Source organism: Panthera leo, chromosome C1, assembly GCF_018350215.1.
Source record: "Panthera leo isolate Ple1 chromosome C1, P.leo_Ple1_pat1.1, whole genome shotgun sequence".
Taxonomy (NCBI): Eukaryota; Metazoa; Chordata; class Mammalia; order Carnivora; family Felidae; genus Panthera; species Panthera leo.
The window spans coordinates 46,562,221-46,583,588 of record NC_056686.1 but is presented as its reverse complement, the minus strand read 5'-3'; the positions used below and the strand labels follow the sequence as shown (position 1 = coordinate 46,583,588).

The 21,368-nt window shown below is 42.1% G+C and overlaps 1 long non-coding RNA gene across 1 annotated transcript in view; it reads left to right on the top strand.

The window, feature by feature from the left end:
• Positions 1 to 679: 679 nt before the first annotated feature.
• Positions 680 to 21,368, top strand: part of LOC122227265 — a 91,324-nt gene continuing 70,635 nt past the window's right edge. The window contains exon 1 of the long non-coding RNA XR_006205946.1: positions 680 to 758. This is a non-coding gene — a long non-coding RNA (uncharacterized LOC122227265). The remainder of the gene's footprint in view (positions 759 to 21,368) is intronic.

Sequence of the window (21,368 nt, the reverse complement as noted above, 5' to 3'; positions counted from 1 at the left end):
GATGGCAAATATGCCTGTAAAATCCAAATAGAGTTTCATTTATTAATGGTCTGCAATGGAAGAAGACCGACAGCCTGGCCAATAGAAAGCTCATTTGTTTTGTAAACAGAGAATAATTCATTCATTTGCTAATGCTCTCTCCCAGCGAAAGTCTGAGGCAATTCTGCCTTTAATCTGTGATATAGCTTGAGAGCACGGATGTCCCCACAGCCCATGCCTTTGAATATTCCATTTGGGACACGCAGGAATGGTGCTTCCTTTGTCTCAACATCAAAGCCCAGGGCTTCATGTCTTGACAGGTGTACATACATGTTGAAAAATATAAATAAGTGCTGAGTATCAAACCCCTCAGACTGCCCAGTTGTCCCATTTTCCAAGAAAATGAAAGAGAGCATAACTTAAAATGAATAAAAATATACTCCCCATTTGGAAGTCTGAAATTGACAGTGTTTACCAGAAATTGTATGAGCGCAGAACACAGGCTTGGATTTGATTGTGGGTTAGAATCTGTGCTGCCTGGGCTCTGAGATTCTTCCTTTGTGAATGATTGCTACTGCTGGGGGAATTGGCAGTGTGACCAGGCCGAGGGAAGGGATAAAATGATTAGGTCCAAGACTTCATTGCGAAGCTTCTTCCTCTGAGATTTAGAAACCATCTTTCTTTCAGCCTCTTAATGTTTCCTGAACACCGTGAATTTCTCCAGGGGGCTTTATGGCCAGAACTGATCGCATTCAATTCTCCCGGGAGGAAATAGGCAGGTTTGTCTTATTTATTTATTTATTTATTAAGTAAAGAACAAGAAAAGGAGAGGAGAGTCCTCTTATCTTGATGGTAGTGGTAGAGGATGGGTACAAACTGTAGAGTAACTGGCCCTCCGCCTGAATCACTTCCCCATCGGACCAAACTGCCCTTACCCTGCCCTTCTTCTACCCTGCCCTTACTCTTCATCATTTTCCCCCGTGCTCTTTCTCCCCCCCTTTCTTTTTTTTTTTTTCTCTCTTTTTTTCTCTGTCCACTTCCTTCCTTACCCTAATCTTTTCCAACAGACTTGAAGCCTCTGACGTGGTCAGCTTCTGTAATTAAAAGCCACCAAGTCTCCCAGTGTCACAAGTAAAAGCAGATATGCCAGAAGGACTGAAGCCAGGGAGCAGTCAGGGCTAAGGGTGCCGGGCTGAGAAGGGGCATCTGGTCTCCCCTTCCAGACACGACAGAGTCTCAGTGCCTGCTGCTCCTTGAGCTTGAATTTGCTGCAGCCCCTCAAGGGTGTGACTCTTCTTTGTGGACCTGGCTCCTCCTCACCTTTCTGTGTCCTTTCACTTTTAGTTCCTGCTTCTAGCTACAGTCATGCTCCTCATAGCTCCTAGCTCAGATCCCTGACAAGGAATCTGACTGATTGCATTAGGGTTCTCCAGAGAAAGAGAATAGGATATAGATTTAGAGTATAGATATAGAGAGAGACAGGGTATCTAGATATAGATCAGGCTTTTATGGTTTCTATAGAGAGAAAAATATATATATATATGTAAGGGCGCCCAGGTGGTTCAGTCGGTTAAGCATCCTATTTAGGCTCAGGTCATGATCTCACAGGTTGTAAGTTTGAGCCCCATGTCAGGCTCTCTGCTGTCAGCACAGAGCCTGCTTCACATCCTGTGTTCCATCCTCCCTCTGCCTCTCCACTGCTTGCACTCTCTTTCTCTGTCTCTCTCAAAATAAATAAATAAACTTTAAATATATATATATATATATATATATATATATATATATGATTTTACATATATATACATATATATGTATAAATATATACATTTATATGTGTAAATATATATATACATATATGATTTATTACAAGTAATTGGCTCACGTGATTACAGATGCTAAGTTTCAAGACCTACGATCAACACACAAGAGACATAAGAAGAGTTGATACTTCAGTTCAAGTCCGAAGGCAGGAAAAATCTGATGATCCCAGCTCTAGGCAGTCAGATGGAAGGAATTCCCTCTTTCTCAGCCTTTTAGTTCCATTCAGACCTTCATCTGATTGGATGAAGCCCACCCACATTAGGGAGGGCAATCTCCTTTACTCAGTTTATCAATTTAAATTTAAACTCATCCCAAAATACCCAGAATAATGCTTGAACAAATGACTGGGCCCGGTCAAGTTGATACATAAAATGAACCATCACACTGTGTCCCGTTGCCTCTCTGGTGGTCTCTCTCCTTTATTTCTTTCACTCCCTCCCACCTGGCCACCTTGCAGGTAGCTGGTCTGGTCAGCCTTTGGATTAGTTGCCATAGGACTGGGTATTCATCTATATCCAATCACCTAAGACTAAGCCGTAAGCTTAGGGGACATATCAGCCAGCCACCTTGGCTGACCCTTAAGCAACAGCTTCAGGGAAGCAGTCTCCTTTAGAGAAGCTTGGTATGGAATGCTCAAATTGTCAAGAGTAGCCATACCGTCCACAGACCATGACACCAGTAAATACGGGGAGTTTATGTGGCTAGCTGCCAAGTTGGTGATGAAATCAGATATTTTACTGAGCCACAGGGTCATGCCAGGTTCTGTGGATACAAAGGTAAAAGGATGTGACCTCTGCATCCAAGGCTGTCACAGAGGGTAGAAGATGCAAATCAAGTATCCCTGCAGCTTAGTAAACATAGATCACTTGGCTACAAGACTTCTTGGAGATCTAGTCCAGCCTTCTCTATTACCCAGGTCAAGAAATAGAAGCCCAGAGAGGTTAACAGACTTGCCTAGGGTCACACAGCTAATTACAGGTAGAAATCTCATTTCAATTACCATGTATTAAATATGCAATAGGTGGAAGAGATTAGCCTAGACCTTTTCATGTGTGTTACTTCATGTAACCCTTATTACAATGATGTAAGGTAGACTTTATCCAGGGGAGAAACCTGAATTTCAGAGAGGTACACTGACTCCCTCCATGTCACAAAGATAGGTAGGAGATAAATGAAAGAAGATTTTTTGTTATGTCAGTTTTGCAAAAAAAAAAAAAAAAAAAAGACAGTGTTAGAAATTGTAAATAGGACTTTAAAATGTCTTTAAGAAAAGCATCCAATGCTCACCAGCATGATACTTACCTGCTCTTTGCAAGAACAAATATTTAATAGAAAAGAAGCAGGAGGAAGGACATTTTTGAGAGACTCGATAAGCAAGGAAGGTTATAGAAACACAAAAAGGGAGCGGGGTGACCATCTTTGAGATGACCAATAATAAATACATTTTAATTAAGGACTTTTAAATATCTCAGGAAAAGATCCATTTCACAGGTGAATAGGATAATTTAGCAACAAAGAAGAAAGGGACAGAATCGGGGTAGTGAGGCAAGGCCTGCTCAGTGTACTAATGAGGCATTCTGGCCTTATTTTCCTTAACCTCAAGGACCTTGACTTGACCAAAGGGCTATGTGAAATATCATGCATATTGATTTTTTCCCCAGGCCGGGTTTGTAATTTTTCCTGAAGTAAGAGCATTCAGACCAGAATGGGTACTGAGCTACTTGATTCTGCAGGATAGGAAAGTTCCACTGGTCAATTGAGCAGAACACAGGCAGGATAATGTCTCTGACTGAAGCACTTGCGGTAGTTGTTTTGGATTTCTATGTCTCCCTCATCTCCTTCCCCTTCCATACCTGTCTTCCCCCTTCCCCTGTTCTACTACCTCTCATCCTCCTCTGTTTCTTGCCCATTATTTCCATTGCCCTATAGATAGGGACAATGACTCACATTGCCATCTGGGTCAATGGGCCACTAAAATTAGGATATAGTATATGGGATAGAGAGGACTGTGGACATTTGGAAAGTGCATGCCTAAACCATAAGGGCCAATGGATACTTAACTCCACCTAATTGTTGCCATACTTGACCAGGGACCCTGTGTTGCCAAGTCTTTTAATGTTGCAAAAGCACCTGGAAATCTGGATTTAACTTTTATGAAATACCCCGATTTTTAAATCTTAACAATTAATTCAATTCTTCAAATTCTTACAGGCTGGTAATGATCCATGAGTCACCAGCTTTTGACCTCTGGTATATATATCATATAGGAACCATAGTTGAAATCATAGCTTCATTGCTTCTAGCTGTGTGACTCTAAGCATGCCTCTTAACCTCTCTGAATCTTAATATTATTGACTATCAAATATATAGAAGGTGGCATATTAAGCGCGAGGCTTACCGTCTCATACCAAGTAGATACACTATGGATAACAATTCACTCTTTTCCATTCTATCCCCTGACCATAGTGTCTCAATCATGTATACATCTGATTCCAGAGAGAAATATTCAGCTTATTACAAGACCAATGACTTCTGGAACATCAGCTTGCCTTTCTCCTGCAAACAATCAAATCACAAGAGCTTACAGCATATTCTTACCCTGCTTTGTTGAGAGCCATTTCCCCAAAATGCATCTTATGTGGGCAATGAGTCTCTATTCATGCACAATTTCACATGAAAAGATTTGCCCTTTTCATTGTACGCATGGCTTGAATCGGCCAGCCTGCATGAAAATATTTCCATTCATTAGCATGCCAAATGATGTCACTGGCCTGGAACTTGGGTGGATATTGCATGGACTGATAGAATCCTATTGCTCTAAGGATTCTCAGAGGAGGTTGTCTCTTCCAACCTTCCATGTCCAATGCAGCTTAAAACACCCCCAGAATATGGTGAGGGCTCACTATTTGGGGAAGCTATCTTGGCCACTCTAGTTACTTCAGATATCTTCCTTGTATCACATTTAAATCTGAATTTCAGTAACTTCTGTCTGTTGGTTCAGATCTACCAGGAATCTGAGAGTCAGATTGGTCATAAGCAACGTGCTATCTCATTAAATAATCATAATGGCGGGAACTTATGTGACAACGTCAGGTCTGTTCTTGACGTCTTACAGGTATTTAGTTACTTAACATTCACAAAAACTCTATGAAACAGGTAATGAAGCATTCTGTTTTTCAGAATGAGTAAATAAATGTGAAGCACAGAGCAATTAAATGACATACCCAAGGTCTCACGGCTCGTAAGAGAGAGAGGAAGGAAGGAAGACAGGGTTGTCTCGCCTCCATGTGGTTAGGGACTACATCCCCCTGCCCCTCCATCAGAGGGTACCTGCACCAAGATCAACTGCAGAACCAAGGGCTCTGACGTTATCCAGAGCTGATTTGCATACTGGCCCTCCCACTCCAGCTCAAAGCAGACTTGTGCAAACTTGTCCACATCTCTGACCTTTTATGCCACCTTTCAGTGGTCTTGGGAGTCAAATCTCTGCAAATTGTCTAGAGCAGAGTCTGGCAAATAATGGACATGCAAAGGGTTTTTGTTGAGTGAATGACATTTATCAACACCCCAGACCATGCATCACCTGGTCTTTTATCCTCACTACCATGGCAAACGTTCCAAGAGCCCTCTTCATACTAACTGCTCACTCTTCTTTGGCCACTCTCCATTTTCTTCTGTCCTTTTCAGCATGAAGGATATTTCAGGGTGGTCTTCCCTCCCTCAGAATACAGTGGTATTCTCACTAGCTTAACTCTCTGCTCCCATCACTGCTGCTAAGACTGTGCGAATACACGTCTCTCTCAAGTATCTATTCTTCTCCAGGCTCTCCATTGGGAACTGAGAATAAAAAATGATCTAAGACAAGATCTCTGCCCTAAGAACCCCTCAGGTAGAGTAGAATTCATGGTACAAAGAGTTATGGAAAGAGTGAAAAGGGAGTATGCAGGAAGGATGACAACTCTACTCAGGGCAGGGTGAGACATAAAACATTTTTGAATAAGGATGGGAAAGGAAAGAAGGGAAGAAAATGTATGGATTAGGGGGCATCTGGTGGCTCAGTTCGTTATGCATACAACTCTTTTTTTTTTAATTTTTTTTAATGTTTATTTATTTTTGAGACAGAGAGAGACAGAGCATGACCGGTGGAGGGTCAGAGAGAGAGGGAGACACAGAATCTGAAGCAGCCTCCAGGCTCTGAGTGGTCAGCACAGAGCCCAACGCAGGGCTCGAACTCACAGACCCTGAGATCATGACCTGAGCCGAAGTCGGACGCTTAACCGACTGAGCCACCCAGGCGCCCCTATGCATACAACTCTTGATTTTGGCTCAGGTCATGATCTCACCCCCGCATCGAGCTCTGTGCTGACAGTATGGATCCTGCTTGGGATTCTCTTTCTGTCTCTTTCTGCCCCTCCTCCATTCGTTCTCTGTAAACAAACAAACAAACAAACATTAAAAAAAGGAAATGTATGATTTAGAACCTTGGGATAACCTACATGTCATAAAACAGACCTTAAAAATGGTTGCATGAACTCATGGTAGAATATCTAAATGCTCTTAAAATGAGTTGTAGGGAAATCCATAAATATGAAAAAAGAAAAACCCTAACATGTAAAAGATAAGATTGGTAAGTTTTACCAGTTAAAAATTTTAAATTAATGTATTATAAAAACAAAAACAGGGGCCCTTGGGTGGCTCAGTTGGTTAAGCTTCCAACTTCAGCTCAGGTCATGATCTCACAATTCTTGAGTTCGAGCCCCACATCAGACTCTGTGCTGACAGTTCAGAGCCTGGAACCTGCTTCAGATTCTGTGTTTCCATCTCTCTCTGCCCCTCCCCCACTCAAGCTCTGTCTCTCTCTCTCTCTCTCAAAAATAAATAAACATTAAAAAAATTAAGAAAAAACTAAAACATAAAAAGCCACTGTGTAGCAAAAGTTGCTGATTGTGAGATCACCTGCAGATCTGAAGACACTTTCATCACATATAGCAAAGGACAAGTATCTAGGGAAATACTAAACCAGTAAGTAAAAGACAAAGAATATATAGAAAAATGAGGAAAGAAAATGCACAGGAAATTCACATAGGAGTAATTGTAAATACTCCCCAACCTTAATAATCAATCTGGGGAATTCAAATTGAAATAATAATGAGAAAAATAATTTCTCATCCATCAGACTAGGAAACATTTAAAGGTATGAAAAGAACAAGTGTTGGTGAAGGAATAAGGGAAAATTAGGATTATCCTGAATTTCTAGAGAAATATAAGTTGATAATATACTTGCAAAGAGCAATTTGGCTGTCTTGAGTGTATGCATTCCCTATGACCCAGTAATTCTGATGCGCGCGCGCGCGCACACACACACACACACACACACACACACATTTATACAATATGTACATACACTTCCAGACTCACTCTAGAGAATATTGTGGACATGTGCACAAACACACCTATACCAGAAAATTCATTGCAATTCTATTTAAAATGGAAGAAAAATATAAACCACCTTCATGCCCATTATTTGAAGAATGGATGGAATACTTAAGAAGTATTAGAATACTTAAGAAGTACAAGGTAATGATGAGATCTGAAACACATAAGTTAAGTGAAAAAGTGTGCTAAATTATGTTTAGTACATGTACAATATGATGTCATTCATGGACACTTTTTTTAAAAACCCACAAACATTAAACGATACTGTATATTCATACATACAATGTTTTCAAAAACTTCAAATGGAAAAGATACTTAATCCATGAAAGTGGTAGCTACTAGAAAGGGAAGAAGAAATGAGACTCACATCAAAAACCAGAGGGGATGTCAATCTTACCTAAAATGTTTGATTTTCTTATTTAAAAAAACATTTAAGGCAGTTGTGACAAAAATGTTAATAATTACCAATTATTTGTCATAGACCCATGGATATTTATAATTCTTTGTCATTTTTGCTACTTTTACAAATGTCTTCAAAATTTAAATGCGATCTCAGGAGACAAAGAGCTACCTTGAAAGTCTTGAATGAGTCATTTTGATGCTTGAGGGTCAGGATTCAGGTCAGAGTTTCTCTGGTCATTGCCTTCAAATGGCCCTAGGAAAATTCAAGCTCCAGCTCATGGGAAAGAAAGGTAACACAACAATCCAAGTGATTTTTGATGATATGTTTACAACTCTCAGAGGAACCAACCATATAAATTTACTTTTTGGCTAAAAATCAAATATGAAATATGAAGCAAAGAAAATTCCATATTTGTGGGGTGCCTGGGTGGCTCAGTCGTTTAAGCATCAGACTCTTGGTTTCGGCTCAGGTCATGATCTCAGTGTGGTGAGTCTGAGCCCCACAACAGGCTCCCCTCTGACAAAGTGGAGGCTGCTTGGGATTCTCTCGCTTTCTCTCTCTCTCTTTCTCTGCCCCTTCCCTGCTCACTCTCTCTCAAAATACATAAACTTAAAAAGTTTAGCAAATTCGATATTTGTTTATTCAAACTCATGTAATTAAACTTTCAACACACACTGGGGAGTACTTTCCCCTGTGGAAGGTACACATGGATAATAAACCACTTTCTTGGGAGTAGAGCACCAAACTCACATTTTACTGGGCAGATACCCTTACTTCCATATCTCCCCCAGGTTACCTTTCTAAGTATTGTGTGCAAAAATGCTGAGAAGGAGGTATTACTATTCCCAATCTACAAATTAATATATTGACAGTGAACTAACCCAAGGTCATCATCAATTAGTAAGTGCCAGACTTTATTCTCAGACTCAGATTTTCTGACAGGAGCTTCCATGTTGTTAGAGCAGACATTGGATGTTTTCAGAGAAGTGAGATGCTTATCAGCACTCTTTTGAGATGTACAGTGTTCTGTAGAAAGCAAAACTTTCCAACCTTTGCTTTTGTCCTTGAAACTGAGAAATAAAATTGGAAGTGGAACTAATAGTCTTTGGAAGGCAGGCCTGCCTACCATTTAGCGTTCATTCCCACTGGGCAGAAACCATGTCATTGGCCGTGGTTTGCTCTGTGCTGAGGGCATGGACGCTCAGGTGGAGAGTGCCCTCCGAGCATGCCTTGCACCTGCCAGTGACAAATTGTCATCTGGGAGGTCTGTGAGTACCTAATTGACTCTTCTTCATTCAGAGAACACATGCCCCTCGTGCAGAGAGCCCAAGGAGCAAGGTGCTGAAGTGCACAGGACGTAAGATCCAAGCTCCCAAAGTCACAGTTTCCTTTCAGCTTCCTTTGTGACTTTAGCCAGAATGGCCTTTCTGATCCTTAAAACGCCTGCATTGAAAATGGTGCCAGTTCTTAGAATGCCAGTATGTTGATGGGACTAAATGAACAGAATATGCTGGGTAACAAAGCAATTGTTGAGCATTTTCCGATGGTCTGTCTTGATCCTCAAGTCCCCATCCTCTGAGGTAAAAAGGAAAATTCCTAAAACCTTCATTTCATGGTAGAGACCTCAGAGAGGTTACAGGACACTCTAGTGAACGGCTCCCTGATTTCTGAGAGGTATTTTCAGGCTAACGAGTACACGTGAGCCTTGACAGACGATCCACCAGTTATTATTCTGAGGCCTGACAGCAGCCTTCCAAAGTTGCCAAACGGCTGCCTCTTTTTTCTGAGTTAGGTGCAGCTCAGCCCTGCTCGCATCCTCCAGAGGGGATATATATATATATCCCTGCATATATACAGGTGTAGCCACTGGAGGACCTCTGTGTGTTAAGACCTTTTTAACTCAGGAAAGTTTGGAAACAACCGGAGCCACTGTAGACGCTGAGTCCACAAAGTGGAATGAATTGTTTATATGTTACCAGTAAGTGATGTGTTCAGGGGTAAGTGCACATTCACGTCCTGGGGTATACGGTGGTGCACAACACAAGCACGTAGCGATGGCATACTTGGGATGTTACCTTTCCACCCGGTATACTTGCCAAGAGTGTTGTTCCCCTTCCTTTCATGCCACTTGTGGTTCTCTCTGCCCCAATTACCATCTTGGGCCACCCTGTCATCCCATCCCACTATGCTTGTCTAAACCCCACTCTTCCTTCACATCGCTCCTCAGGAAGGACTCCTCGGCCCTCCCATATCTAGATTTGGTCATTCCCCCGCGTTCTTGCAGATAGCCCCCACTTTCTTTTGTGACGTGTAGCTCATCATATGAGTAATTATTGGCATCGTCTGTGCTGGAGACAGAGAAGTGCACCTGGGGAGGGCTCAAGAGTTTCTCAAGGACACAGGCCTATACACAGAATGAGGTTCCTGCCCTCGGGGTGGTCCCCCCAGGCCTCCTCAGTCACTTCATGCGTGGACTTCCCTTCTCGTGTCAGTATCATCAGGAGAAGAGCTCACTGCGTGCTGTGTGGTCCCCTCCCACCATATCTCCTGACACCAGCTAGAGTTAAGGTGACTCAGCTCGGTTTTCACTAGTCCCTATCTTGGCGATCCTGCTTTCTTATAGAAACCTATCTTCCCTGGATTCATTGTTAATGTTATTTCTAAAATACCGTGTTACCTATTTTTATATTTTTATCTTATATCCCACCACCCACTTGTTTCCACACCTGTACAATAAGACGGATGGAGAATATAAATCTTCAAGGTTCTTCCCAGGCTAATGGTCTGAGTCTGTGGAATGTCCCCTTAGTGGGTTAAGCCAGAAGAAATATCCCCCCGGTTTAAGCGGCTACTGTCTGAGGGCCACAGAAGCAGCTTAAATGAACACTATTGATACCAAAGATGCTGTTGCCTTACTTATTTTTCTTCCCTTCCCACCTGTTCCAGGTGCTTAAACCTCCACCCCCACGGGCCTTGTGGAGCATCAGTGCTCCTGCGGAGATCCCATACATATTACTTGATGAACGCTGTGACATGGGCAAGTTAGCAGTGATTAGAATCTATTTGCCTTCACTTCATCTCGTGGCAGATTATACTTGTATATTAACTTGATAATTCTCTGATTACCGAGGAGTTCAACTGAGGCTCTCAGTCTCCTCCGTCCTCATTAGCCTTGTCTAGCTGAGCTTGGGCTGGGCTGAACCATCACTACAGTGTCTCACTCGGTGGCGGGCGTGAGAATGATTCGTTCTGGGAACTGTATCTCTGTTGCTGTAAACTATTTGCATACCATGCGGACTTGCACAGACCTAGCCTGTGCGAGGTCCCAGAAGCAGTCTGCTTTCACCTCCCCCCTTATCTGAGAAGTGGCTGTGCATTATTCAGTAAATGGCCCCATCCAAGGCATTGACATCACTCATGAAACAGAATTTAAATCTCGATATTTTGAGAGGCAACATGCCATAGTGGTTGTGTGCACATCCTTGGGACCAGAGAGCTATATTTTAGGCAACTAGGTGATTTTGCTAGAGTTACTTAAACTTTCTAAGCCTCAGAGTACTTATCTATAAAGTCAAAATAATAATAGTGCCCACCTCATACGATCATTATGAGAATAAAATGAAATATATATAAAGTATATAGCAATATATTTGAGTTTCCATTATCGTTAATAGTAAGCAGTATCTTTCTATGGAACGATAGAAGTGCAGAGAGGCAAGAGAAAGAATGTTTATTTTATGAATAAGGAAATAAAGGTAGGCGAAGAGAAATGATTTCATACCCTCCTTATCAAGCACGTACCATGGGCCAGTCCCTCAACATCAGTAGCTAATGCCAGTCTCTGCCCTCAAACAGTAAGAAGTAGCTTATGAAATGTGCCTGTGGGAACAGAGAAGCCTTCCCAAGGGAAGTGTTGACTAAATTGTCTTGATGAACCATCTTTTAATACCCTAACTCATTTCTTAAAACCATCTCTAATGTTACCTCCTCCATGAAGCCCTCGTTATTCCCTCTTCCCTGCCCAATGCATAATCAACCACTTTCTCCTCTATGTAATTTCTGTAGTTTGTCTACACTATACATTTGCATATAAAATGCACATAAAAAAATAATAAAAAATAAAAAAATAAAATAAAATGCACATAAAAAGTGGAGATTTTTAAATTCTTCGTCAGTTGTCTCTAACACCGGCACATAGCCTGGTGTCTATGATGCAGCAAACGCAATTGTAATTGCTCACAGAGTGTTTAATGTGCGTACTGTGCATAGGCACCCCCATAAGTACTAGATTTATAACAACCTAACCTCCTGGTAACTCAGTGAGGGTGCTGAGACACAGACCACTATAGTGATGTGCTCTAAATTACTCAACAGCCAGGATCTGAACCCAAGTAGTGTGGCCCCGGAACCCCTGATCCTAACCAGTGTGTAATAACTCTCCACAAATGCTTGCTGAAATAGACATAGTAATAGTCATCAAGTGCAAGGCACTTTACACATATTCTTAATACTATTCTGATCCTCATATTATAAATGTGTAAACTGAGGCCCAGCATGTTTATGTAGCTTTTCTCCTGCTGAACAGGAGGCTAGAGTACCTATGCAAGTGCTAGAGTATGTCATTTGTAACACTAAGTGAATGGTAATACAGTTGGATTATCGGTGTGAGAAGTTGGTGCGTAGACGGCTAAGCTTGAGAAGCTCTGTATTGCAATTCCCTGCCCCCCCCCCAACATGTGGAAAGAACAGTAATGGAGACATGAAAGGACTCCAGAGTGTGAAAATAGCAAAAGTGTGAAACCAAGAAAATGTTTGTTAAGTTTCACACGAGGTATTGTCTGGATTTGTCTGCCTGGAACTTTTAGCCTCATTCTCTAGAAAATGGAGAGGCTTCAAAAGATTTAGGACCAGAAGTGAACATGACATTGTCTGTTACTATTCCTCTTTTAAAGTCATTGCATGTTTATTATCCCTCTGAATTTATAATAGCTTAACACCAGATCTCTGGGTAAATACCAATGGATAAACACTTATAAATACGCATTTGCCACTAGCCCCCTAAACACAGTGCTTGGAGACAGTGCTATAAAACCCAGATCTTCACGATGCCAGCCTTGATGTACATGTGTGATTCAGGGCCCACTTCTACCATTCACCTGCGCCTTTTATAAATTAGGGCATTATCCTCCTTTTAGAAGTTGCTTCTAACCACCAACAGTGGTAATCTTGCATCTTTCTCTATTTGAAATCGTAAAACTAATTGAACAATTCATTGAACCTAATGGCTTTAGAAAAATCAATAATTGCCTCCCGTTATTGATATAGTGGAAACGTGTGTAAGAAATTATCCAATATAGAAATAAGCCAGTTAAAATAAATAATTCAATAAGCTGCCTGGCAGTCTATTCAAATTTTGAACTTGAACGATGACACAGAGTTTTTTAAGTATAAATAATGAAAAGAATATACTCAGTGTTGCCAGGGCATAGACTAAAGCTACGGGCAGCCAGACGCCAGTTCCTGGCATTTACCCCACAACTCCTGACTTTGTGATCAGTAAAAAGGCTGTTGGCTGTAAGGTGTCTATGTGGGGTGTGTATGAATGCTGGCTCCCAGTTAGCATGGTTAGCATTTGAGATCAGAGCATGGCAGTAATAATGTGTTCCTCAAATATATCTAGTAATTCAGGCACCTGGGTGGCTGAAGTTGGATGCCTGAGTTAAGCATCCAACTCTGGATTTCAGCTCAGGTCATGGTCTCATGGTTTGTGTAATTGAGTCTCAAGTAGGGCTCCACTGCTGAGTATGGAGCCTGCTTATGATTCTGTCTCCTCTTCTCTCTCTGCCCCTCCCCTGCTTGCATGCTCTCTCTCTCTCTCAAAATAAAAAAAATAATAATAAATATATCTAGTAATTTACAAAGCACTTTCACATCTAGTCATATCTAGCTATCAGTCACCTAGATATTTTGCAAATGGGAAAACTAGGGGCTGGTAACATGAATTGACCTGTATGTAGTTACATTGCTAGTCCATACAAGAATTGAAATTATAACTCAAGTTTTTAAGCTCTGTCCACTGCTCAGCTTACTATTATTATTAGCTTTAACTTTTTATTCCCTTCTACATTCAAAAGAACCTGCACAACCCAAGTGCCTGTTTTCAATCCAAGGAACCTACAGTTAAGAAAGGTCATTTGGTCAAGGTCACACGGCTGAAACAGGAGAGAGCTAGGATTTGAACATGACTCTTTGGACTCCCAGTTTAGGGTGCCTTTCTTATACTCTTCAGTTTAGTGTATCTCTTCCAAGGTAATGAGGTGAGCTAACCAGGGAGAACACAATCCCTGGCTAAGAACCAGAGGTGTTCCAAAGCAGAACCTGGAACCTGGGACTGAGCCCAACCTTCAGCCAGTTTTTTTTTTAACTTTAGTTATTTTGAGAGAGACAGAGACAGGGTGTGTGGGGGAGGGGCAGAGAGAGAGGGAGAAGGAGAGAGAATCCCAAGCAGGATCCACATTGCCAGCCCAGAGCCCAATGTGGGGCTCGAATTCACGAAACTACAAGATCATGACCTAAGCCAAAACTGAGAGTTGAATGCTTCACCAACTGAGCCACCCAAGCTCCCCCAGCCAGTTTTTTAAGGTGACCTGCTTCTCTTCCCTCATTCTGAATCATTGGGGATACAGACAGATGGGGCAGATGTTTGTACCTGACAGAAACCTGGGCCATGGGTCCTGATGTCTTGAAGGCAAAAATTGTAGCAGGACTCTGAGAGGAAAATAAAATGGAATGATAACACTTGTCTTTCCTGCTGGTCTTTTTCCATTGCCTCAGAGTCTCAAAATGGTCACATCACAGGTGGTGAGTGCAAGCAAGAAAACAAAACAAAACAAAACACAGGGCGGGGAATGGTCCAGTGTGAGCTGTGGTTCAAGATACTCAGCCTTTCATTCACTCATTTTTCTTGTTCACCATTATATCCTATGTGTACAAACTGAACCTAAAATATACCACTTAGGATGTACCAGGCATTGTTCTTAAGTGATCATGAATCTTAATTCATCTAATCCTCATAGTAACCAGTGGGTAGATACTTCTATTACAACCATTTAACAGACATTGGGACATGGAAAGAGCAAGTGTCTCACCCAAGGAACCATAGTGGATGAACAAGGATTCCATTGAATGTAGGCCCCAAGTCTCTAGAACCCATATTCCAAAGTGCCATGCTACCCTCCAGTTCCCAGTATTCTGTGCATGCCATCTGAGATCTGGTCTCGCACATGACACTGTGCCACTGAGCTCAGGGGCTGCATCAATGGACCTTCTTGCCTTCTGGCTTCTGGTCGGGTTTGGCCAATGGAAAGCACCAGCAGGAAGTCAGATGGAAGAAGATGGGTTAGTGCAGTTAGTCTCCTGACTCCCTCCCTGCCAAGGCCTCCACTTAAGGAGGCCACAGGTTCCTCCACTTAAGGCCACAGCTCCTATGGAAAAGCCCTCTCCAATAGCTACAACACTTACCATGTCCTCCTGGCTCAGGGTAATGCATCTACTTGGTCCCTGAGGCTTAAGTGTGGTAAAGCCCCCCCCCCTCCCCCTGCCCCACTGTCGTGACCCTGGGTGTTTCACCTTAACCATAGCCACACTTATGTCATCTCCTCAGTTTACTTCATGTGAATGAGCCACCTGTTCCATGCTGGGACCCTAAATGTTTTGGACTAAACCCGGTAGTTGTTTCAATCTCCATAAAAAGTCCAAAATCAGGAATCTAACCACCTGTCTCATGCAGTGTTGTTTGCACGAGGTTAGCCCTCAATAATTTATGTGTTGGATAGAGAAAAGAAGGGAGTGAGGAGGGAAGAGAGGGAGGAGGAGGGAAGGACAGAAAGACAGGGAGGGAAGAATTATAGGCCCTATAAAGAAATTTAGAACACCATTCCAGCTCACTTCACCTGGATTAGTCATTTCCTTTTCTTACAAATAATCATAACTTGGGTCACAAAGCTCTATGACATGTTATTTCACTTTGAGCAGATATACTGGCATGCCCACTTTACAGTTCATAAAACTGATCATCAAAGAGGTGAAATAATTTGTGTTAAGTTCACGTGTCAATGAAGTATATGAGCCTGGACTCAGCCCAGAAATTATGATTCCAAAGCCAATCCATTTTCCTCTCTAAAGCTGTAATCTGAGCATTAGGTGTCTGCTCTGTGACAATGACCCAGATCTTCAAAGTCACACCCACCTTGGAGGAACATCTCTCTCTTCACCACAGCTTCAGTCATAATGGGAGTTTGACTTAGGGCCATTCCCACCACCAATGAGTTCTGCCTCTTTAGGTTTTCTCCTTGCTCTATGGCTCCATTGAACACTAATCTTAACCGCACCTTTGGAAGGGGACAAAAACAGTTCAAATGTTGAGAGGCACATTGGTTTTGTAAAGTTCCTTTCATTTTCTTCTTCCAAGGTAGCCCAAGAGCCATTTTTATAAACAGCATACACCAATCCATGTAGAGAGGCACAAATGTGCTTTTCTGATAATTCACTTTGAAAAATGTAAGTCTTTTTTTAAAAAAAAAAAAAAACTTAGATATTGATATTTGTACAGATGGGTGGCATTTGAATGTATCACCATGAAGTCCCCTGAGGACTTGGAAGGTCTCTCTGAGAAATGTTTATTTTGAGAATCAAAAAGGCCATCCCTTCTCCACATCCCGTTGATTTCATTCTCCTGGAAGGACATCAATCCTGGGCCCAGACAGCGCCTTTACAGTCGATTGGAAATACCAGTCATTTAAGAGCCCACATTTTTTTTTTCTGATAGGGGGGAAAATGTATGATTATGTCTTTGAATATTTAACATTCTAAACAAGTGGCCAAAAAATGAACCGTATAAGCATCTATTTGTGTGAGCAAAGGTCAAAGATATGAGATTGGATGGCTTATTTTGGACTAAACCAAGGAGTAGCTTCATTTTCTATAGTCTCAAATCAGGAATTTCTTAACTAAAAGGGAAATAACAGAACCGGAAAGACAGCACATTCCCTCTCTTGTCCCTTCCACTCTACAGCAAGCTTCTTATGAGAGAGGCAATTTCTTTTTGCTTCGTTTTCTGTCCTTCCAGCTAGCATACTACCTAACAGGTAGTCAGTGCTTCTTACGTCATTACTGAATGATTAACTGACTGGCTAAATGAATGGTTCATAAAACCTCTTATTTTTATTTTCATTTACTCCCCAAAATTCCAGTAAGATAAGCAAGGGTGGGAATCATTCTTACTGTGACTACCCAGTAAAAAATGGGCCGCAGATGCATCATAGATCTTGCCTAAAGTCACACAGAAAAGTAGCAGCAGAGTCAGGAGTAAAATCTTGGTCTTCTAATGACAAGGTCAGCAGTCTTTATAATTCTTTGACCTGGGCTCACTTCCTTTCCTTTGTTTTAGCTTTCATGTGGTTTACTAGCTTATACTTTGGAGGTGAAATGGCTTTTGGAAACTGCGGGACTGAAAACAAAGCTCTTCCTCGGTAGAAACCATGAAATCCCCAAATGAAATGGGAGGCATTGAATTTCCTGATACAGAGATCAATGTAATAGAAGAGAAGTGAATGACAGATATGAAATTAATGGCATTTAAATTTATGCAGTTACAATAGAAAACAATTCTTCTGGAATGCCTTCCTGAGTCTTTGATACGTAGTGGTAATTAAAAGAGCTCCTTTAAATCATTTATTATAATTATGTTTTAAATGATCCAGTCCTGAATGTACCAGCTTTTTGTTGTTTACTGGTAGCTGGTGACATTTGGAATTGACTAGACATTTGCAATAATTTGACTACTTTTCACAGACAGAGAACTGAACTGCCTCTTGCAATTGGGAAAGCATAACAGATCCTCTGTGGACCCCTCACTTTCTACTGGGCCTCAGTGATCTGATACACTCCCTGGGCAAAAAGAATCAGCAAGAGTTAAGCAACGATGGAACTGAAGATCAGACACATTCTGCAACTTTCACAGGCAAAAGGTTTTAATGAAAAAGTGGAGAGCTCATGACATGCTTTGGTTGTAAGACTTGAGCCTCTGCAGTTCCAGGCTGTGAGTGAGATTTGCAGAGTTGGCTAAAATTTTGTGCTTCTGGGGTAGGGTTAGAAATGCAATCCACATTCCACTGTTCAGTGCACTGTTTTTCTCCCATTTTAGCTGTCTGGCATCTTTGCTTAAGGCTTTGTGGCTTACAGGCAAAGAAACTGAGGCTCAGAGAGGTTGAGAGTTTTGCTTAAGGCCACATAGCTCATATTGAGTTGGTGGAGGGGACTACTTTTGGCTCTTAGTTAGATGCCTTCTCCAGCTATGCCCCCAGGGCTGCTTTTGTGATTGTACAGTATTTTGCAAGGATTACCACCGTGTAGTACTTGTAAACTTGTACCCCATTTAAATGGTCAGGTTCAGAGCAGTAACGTGGCATTCGCCCAAAGCCACACTTTGAGTGGCGAGGACAAGACTTTGATGCAGGCTCCTGAGTCAAGTTTATGACTCTTTGATCAAAGCACAGCTTCCTGGCTTAGAGAAGTCAAGGAGGTATATATCCTGGGTCATCAGGGAGCTTGGGGAAGGACATGGCTAGGTCAGCAAGAAGTCATTCCTTCCCCATGTAAGGGCTGTGTCTCAAGGATGTTCACATTTTCTGAACTCTTATGATGATATCTGGAATATTTTTTCTTTACTTCCCTTTCCTGAGCTTCCTCTTCCCAAAGCAAGCCTCTAGGTATGGTTTCTTCAACATGCCAACCCCTCTGTTTGCCATGTCTCCCCATCCCAGCCCCCACTTCATCCTCCTCACCCTCTCTGCTTTTCTTCTCCTTCAGACTCTGGACTCTAATCCACTTCTGGAAGAGCATGAGTTTTCTCTCAGTTAGCATTTGGCAAATGAATCAATCTCTCTGAGCCTCAGGTTCTTCATTGTAAAGGAGTATCTCTAAATTGCAAATATCTAAATCGAGGGTGGTCCCCTAACTTATTTATATTTGTGCCCCTAGGGCCCGGCTCAGCTCCCACACATAGTAAATGAATGACCAAATCCTATAAGGATTAGATGAGATAAACCTGGAACTGGCCTATCACAGGTCTTAGCACATATTAGGTGTGCGATTCATTCTTTCATCTGTGGAAAATCCATTGAGGGCCACAGCACGCCAGGAGCCATTAGGCAATTTGGATATAACATTGGATTAAACAGCTAAAGATTTCCATCCTCTTGGAACTTAGGTTCTAGGAGGACAAGACAGACCCTAAATGATACTCATACTCAACAAGTAAAGCAGGTAGTAAATACCATTGAAAATGTTTTGAAAGAGAGCTGAGAAATGGGGATCAGAAGAGAGGTTAGAGGGAGCAGGTTGCAATTTCAGATAGGTCATCTTGGGCAGCCTTATGGAAAAAGCAACACATGAGTTCAATAGTTTCAATTTCCTCATCATCATCCTTTCCTATCTCCCTCTCTTTTTTCTCCCTCAACCCAAGTTCTTCCTATACAATGCTTGACTCACTGGCAAGGTTAGAAAATACTGGAGAACGTAGGCACTCAGTCCTGTTGTTCTAGCTGCAGAAGTGGACACATAATCTGCAGGGCCGAGTGCAAGAGGAAAATCAGAGCCCCTTATTCAAAGATCATTATAGATGTCAACACGGCAATAGCAGAACATTAAACCAAGTTCAGGGTCCTTCTGCACAGGTCACACAGTGGCTGCTTGTGGCCTACAGAGATCTGCCGTGTCACCACTGGAATTGTGTTGACTCAGGCCCAGCCTCTCCTCCCTCTGGCTATGGCAGTCAGTCTCGCCACCTGCTTTCCCTTGCACCTGTCCTGGACCTGGAGTCAGTCTCGTTTCTCACCATCCTCCTGGCCTCTTCTACATAGGGCCCTGTATGGGCAGACCCGACACACAGGTACTGAGGGATTATTAAAGCCAGCATCTGTCCTTAGGAATCAGTAAACCATCCTGTGCCGGGTGTTTATTTTCTCCAGATTTAATGGCAAGGGAACATAAGTGGGTGGAGGACTTCAGGATTTATTTCCTTCTGATCACCAGAGCACTCTCTCTCTCAGGGCCATTTACCTGATAAATTGTACCAGTAGGTCTCAATGCTGATGAGCCTCCAACCTGCTCAGGCTGTTGCCCTGTCCTGACAGTGAGTGATCTGTTCCTGCCTTGCCCAGCCCAGCACAACACTAGATTAACAGAGTTGCCTTAAAGGAGCATAGCACTTCAGTTGCCCCTTTTCCTCTACCACCCTTGTCCCACCCTGCATCTTACAGGTGAGGATACTAAACCTTGAGAGGAGACCTGACTTGCACAACACCCCACAGTAACTGTCGTGAGAGTTCAACCGGATCTTCTGACTCCAGCACCACTGTTCTTCCAAGTGTTGCTTTATGATGTGTGCATTTATTTTGCATCCCCTGCCTACTTCCTATGAAAGGACTTGACTGCAGAAATCTTATTCCAGAATTCACTTCCCCCACTAATGCCCTTTATCCTAAAATCACATGAGATGTCAGAGACTGGAGGTGCCAGAATGCCTTTGGTTCCTTGCCCAGGCCCGTATTATTCTGAAGAAGCAAATATAGTTCTCAAACATATACACATCCCAGTCTAAGTAAACAAGAGGGACAGAAATAGAAAAAGGAGAGGGGAAAAAAACACTATAGGATATGCACTTGTGATCTCCATCCGTCTAGGCATTGAGTCCTTTTTTTCCTACTGCTTTAGTATGGTAAAGGATATATAACCAAATTTATCATCATAACCATTTTTACATGTATGTTTCTGTGGTATTAAGTACATTCATATTGTTGTGCAATCATCAACACCATCTGTCTCCAGAACTTTTCATTCCAATTTTTTTTCTTAAATATGAAATGCTACTGGCTGAAACAGAATGCAGCCCACGATGGTGTTTGCTTCAGTGATATGCCAATTTAACACACCCTCACAGGCTGGAAATCAGTACCCTTCCTCCCTGAACCCTGAGAGCACTGAGAACAGAAAGGCCAAGTGCCCCCCGCCCTGGCAAATGTAGCCACAGTTAGCTAACTGGGGTACCATGTACCTGCATTTAAGAAAGAGCTTAGGAGAAGTCAGAGACAGGACTTGGGAAAGAACAAAAACCCTGATTTTATGAGAACAGCCCTTCCATTCCTGTCATTCTTACATGGATGCGGAAAATTTCCTGTGTGTATGAGAGCTTTGTATTAAGTGAGCCAACCTGGAAGAGGGTTCTGCCCTGAAAGCATAGAGTCTTCTTCAGGAAGAACAAAATATTCTTTCTGGGTTTGAGGTCTGAGAACTTAAGAGAGGGACCCAGAGACAGAAGCAGACAAGCATGGAAAAAGAGCTGGATGCTATGAAACAGACAAGCACCAGGAGTCATACGACAGACATGCCAGAAAAACACACACACGCAACCAAAAATACACATAGTCACTGACATTTATTGAATGCTTACTCAGTGCCCTGTGCTGTGCTAAGTGAAGAAAGAAAAGTACGGAGATTTTAAGGAACTTGCCCACGGTCACACAGCTCATTTAGTGAGCTTCAAGTAGTGCACTGTAATGGTGGAATTTAAATGTGTTGAATTAAATTTGTAAATCCCGTGACTTGAAAATAGAATGAAGATCGTAATATTCATGTCAGAGCTTAGTTTTCACCTAGCAGGCCATAGGGA